This window comes from Thermobia domestica, chromosome 2, assembly GCF_964235325.1.
Source record: "Thermobia domestica chromosome 2, izTheDome1.hap1.1, whole genome shotgun sequence".
Taxonomy (NCBI): domain Eukaryota; kingdom Metazoa; phylum Arthropoda; class Insecta; order Zygentoma; family Lepismatidae; genus Thermobia; species Thermobia domestica.
The window spans coordinates 268,172,688-268,177,843 of record NC_137455.1 but is presented as its reverse complement, the minus strand read 5'-3'; positions in this window follow the sequence as shown (position 1 = coordinate 268,177,843).

Genomic DNA, 5,156 nt, shown 5'->3' with positions numbered 1-5,156 from the left:
TTTACACACACACACACAAACACAGAGAAACAATGTATATTTTTACTTCCCAACTTGAAATAGAAAATTTTCTGGTTTCAGAAAGTAATTGGAAAATAATCATTTGTTGCTTTTTAACTTTCCTCTACAGGAATTGAATTTTATAGCTTAATGTGCAGTTAAATATAGTGAAAAATTTTCCACCTAATATCACTATACATAATATCCAAAATTCTCCGGATTACGAAAAGTTTTTTCACTTGTTTCTACATCGTGATGAAAATTTTCCGATTCATGAAAATTCCTCTCACTTGTTTCTAGAGAGCAATAAAACTTTCCGATTCACAAAAAGTTGTTTTACTTTTTGCTTCAAAATGATTAAAATTTTCCGACTCATAAAAAGTTCTTCAATTTTCCCATACAAGACAGAAAATATTTCGATTCACGAAAAGTTGTTTCACTTGTTCCTACATAGTACGGAAAATTGTCTGAGGCATGAAATATTTCAGATTCTTTAAACAATCTTTCACTTTTTAGCATTTGTATACATAATTTCAATCAATTTTATGAATACTGAGGAACTGTTACTTGATGACTGATATTTGTTAAGAACAGAAAATTTTCCGGAAAAATATAGAAGAAAATTTTCCACCTCACATCACGGCTAAACAACGATGTCGGAATAAGTGGAGTATGATTTTATGAATCGGAAAATTTTCCGTTTCAAAATTTTCCGGAAACTTTTCATCACTGTACAGGATAGACAATTTTTCGATTCATGAAAAATTTTCACTTGTTCCTACATAGTATGGAAAATTGAGCCATGAAAAATTTCAGATTTTTTAAACGATCTTTCACTTTTTAACATTTTTATACATGAATTCAATCAATTTTATGAATACTGAGGAATTGTTACTTGATCACTCATATTTAAGAACGGAAAATTTTCCGGAAAAATATAGAAGAACATTTTCCATCTCACATCACGGCTAAACAACGATGTAGGAATAAGTGGAGTATGTTTTTATAAATCGGAAAATTCTCCGTTTCAAAATTTTGCGAAAAATTTTTATCACTGTAAAGAATAGACAATTCTTCGATTCATGAAAAGTCGTTTCATTTGTTCCTACATAGTACTGAAAATTGCCTGAGCATGAAAATTTTCAGATTCTTTAAACGATCTTTCACTTTTTAACATGTCTATACATGAATTCAATCAATTTTATGAATACTGAGGAATTGTTACTTGATTACTGATATTTGTTAAGAACAGAAAATTTTCCGGAAAAATATAGAAGAAAATTTTCCACCTCACTTCACGGCTAAACAAGGATGTAGGAATAAGTGGAGTATGTTTTTATAAATCGGAAAATTTTCATCACTGATCACAAGATCACCATTTCACGATAGTTGTCTGCTTTATAGTTTCTAAGAAAACCACAACAGCTACCTAGGAAGGATTTCCACGCTTTGTCTTCCAAGGAATTCAACAGTTCTGCAAAATTAACATCATCCAATAATGATGTAACATACGGCCCAATAAATATTCCTTCCTTCAGTTTTGCATTGCTAACTTAGAAAAATTTAGGTTTCATATATATGAATGGAGGAGAACTTTCGTCGAGAGCTTTTACAAATTTCTTCATAAAACCCAATTTGACATGCAGCGGTTCGTTCCGGATTCTCCAATGAGATGTGAAACACAGTTTTGCTCCCAGGAATTAGTTTCAAGTTTAGGCCACTGCTTCTGATCGTGATGAGCCTACCTATCTCTGTTGTCCCAATCATTACAGAAACAGCAGAATTTGGTGTATCAAAGTTGCAAGACAAGCAGTAGAGCTGACCTTTAACTCACCACTGGAATTCCAGTTATATTCTGTGTACTCGAGTTTATCTAACAACAGTTTCATATTTTCATATGTCTTTAATGTCAGAGATCATAAGTATTGTGATAATTCATTGCCGGTATGAACAAGTATCGCCTTCAAACTAATATTCAAGGAGTCAATGAGCAATCACCATTTATGAGGTTGGTGCTCATGTTCAAGAGCCTTCAGAACTTGACTAACATTATTACAAAACACTACAAGATCCTCTATCGAGAAATGGTCTTTGAAATCACCAGCGCGATTACACTACATGCATGCCCTTGTAATCTTTGTGTAACAGATTCCATCCAACCTTTGAGCCTCAAACTTAAAAGTTCGGCTTGTTTAGACAATTGTGAATACCGGAGAGCTATTTAATTTTTTTGTGTTCAATAGCGAGTTTGTAATTTCGTCCCCATATAACACAAAAAGCCTCATGTTTTCCCTCAGAAACAACAAAGCCCCGTTTTTCCTAATTTCCGATCAAATGTAAGTAGGCACATTATTGTTTCTCTAGCGAAGAGGTTTATGAAATATGGCGTCCATTTTATTCAGCTGCTGGAAGATTTACGCTACCATAATCTAATTTTCCTAGAAACCGGTCACATAATTTTGACGTGTTTATGTTTTGCGAAGTTCATGTAGTTACCTTCTCTTTGACAAATATTGCATGTAGTTACCTTCTCTTTGGCATATATTGCATGACTAGTAATTTAGGGAAACTTTTTTCATTCAAAGAAGGCGTTTATCCCTTATCTATAAACCTTTTCTCGTACACACAGAGAACGAACGTTAAGTATTTTAGGTCGTCTCTACGTTACTCTACTTTTGAAATGACGGAATACTTACCTTCCTGTTTTGACATCTCTATCAACGTTTCAGATCTATAGAAGTAGTCATAGACTTTTCAATCAAGTTTTTGTTGACATTTTGACCTGCTATTCTGTTGCACAAGTGTAGACAAGTCGAGACTTCCTTTAGCTTCTTTCACTTTTTTAACAACTCTCAAACGATAGGGCCCACATAAGCTGATCCACCTTGTTATTTGAAAATTATGATTAGGACTCGTCTGAAACTCTAGAACATGTTGTTTTCTATATCTTAATGCATTGTGCATTTTTAAAATGATGAAATACTTGTTTTCCTGTTTCACATCTGTCTCACTATTTCACATTTATAAAGGTGACCATAGACTTTTCAGTGCAGATTGTTTCCATTTTGACCCACCGTCATTTTGCACAGGGCTTCTATTTAACAACATTCTATTGGATCCCGTCTGGGACCCTGCAGGGAACCCTGGGGACGAAAATATTCTTTCAAAACGTCTGCCAACAAACATAAGGTCGCTGATTTTTCCATCTACCACACGGTTTCCGGAAAAATTATTCGGAGTCACGCTTTGTGGACGCCTGCACTAATCTAGCTAAATTTGTTATTTCGAAGTTGGCCATTGACCCCTGCAACCCTTCTCTCGCAGGAATGACAAAACACGTATTTCCTACTTTGAAGTCATCTTTGCGTCAGCAGAATTTTGTTTCTTTGATGTGGCTCTTTGAGTCAAGGGGCCTTTTTTTTTTTTTTTTTTTTTTTTTTTTGAAAAGGGTCCCTTTGCCTCAACCTATTTTCCGAAAGAAATAAAAATATGTGTCGATTTATTTTCGGTTTATTATATATTTGCCAAGTTGGAAGGAAATCGAATGATGAGAAACCCTTGTGAAACTATCTCCTTTCACATTTTGGATTTGACAGGATTTTGCCTCAAAGTCTTCAATTCCACAATATTATACCGAAGTTGAATGACCCCCAGTTCCAATGGGATTGATGATCACAAGCTCCATACTAGATAAATTGTTTATCCTTCCTATGATAATCTGACACCAATGACATAAAAATCCTTCTCCTTCGTTAATAAATCCAGGTGAGTTATGCCGTTCCAGCACATGCATGTTTCAAGAAAAAGAAAAGGTTACAGCAAAACATTGCCTGATGGAAAGATTTTGATTCCTCTATTGAATTCAAGCGGACGAACTGTATCATACTTAGCATTAAGTCTTTTGTGAAAAAAATCATATTTATCAGTGAAATAACTTTATGCTACTTATCGCAAAGTTTAACTTTTCGTTGCATTGACGCAAACTATTATTGAGTGACGTCCCAAATCATACTGTTGTGTGTTCTAATCGTCATAATAATATCAGGAGCCTGGCAACACTGTTTTTTTTTGTAAACATTACTTTAGAAATTACAACTGGCATCAGTGATCATTCGACATGGCAGAAAACAGCGTTGCCAGGTCTACAGATTTATCTGTAGATCTACAGATTTTTCGTAGCAATACGGAAAATAAGAATTTTTGGTATAATCTACAGATTTTCTTTTGGGTTCATGAGAACATCGTTCAGCTCAATACATGTGTTAAAATTCCAATGCTAAAATGAGGTACAAGCTGAAAGACAACTTTTTTTTTTTTTTTTTTTAATGTCAATGAACTTTTATTGAGGCGTCGGTTGCAAGAAAAAAATGCCTGGACTTTGGGTTACAAAACTGTTTTCCGCTCTGCCTTTCTCTTTCCTTCCCTCTCTCGCTTTGTCACTACTGGCTCATCCTCAAGACATTCTCAGGTTTCTGGGCACCCTATCCTTGTTTTGTAGAATGAGTTGTAAAAGAGAAAAGGCTCATTGATAGAAAAAAAATCAACCGTACAAAGAGCCTTGCCGACATACGTATATGGTCTAGCATGTTGACCTTGGAGATTGGGGTTGGTTCGTGAAACGCAGAAGCTTATAAGTTACTGAAATGGCAAATAAGTCACACCATTGTTCATCGGCGAAAAATCTAGAAAAATATACTCATTTTTCTCTCTTTTATTTTTCCGTGTTCCTTTTTAAGTACATTTGGTACCGGACCGGATGGACATTTACTACCCCTTCAACAGTCAATATCCAGTAACGCTATTTGAAAAAGATTTTCTCCAGTATATGAAAGAGGCGCCACAGACCTAACTCAAGAAACATCCCGACGAAAGGGGAATTTTTATAACAGCAAGTGTTTCTCTGTGTTTATTTGTGTCCTAGGTCTCTTAAAAAAAGAAAAAGAAAAAAAGAAAGAAAGAAAGAAAGAATCCATTGTTTCTTTTATCTTGATTGTTGATCTGCCGCTGTGGTAAATTTCTTAACTTGCCGAACTTGACAAATAAAGCGAGTGAGGGATGAAAAAAAAAAAGTATATCCTAAACTTCCTCTATTTCCTTTCCCAGTAACTGGTATCTTTCGAATCAGAAATCATTTTCACTTTTAGTTTACATGTGAC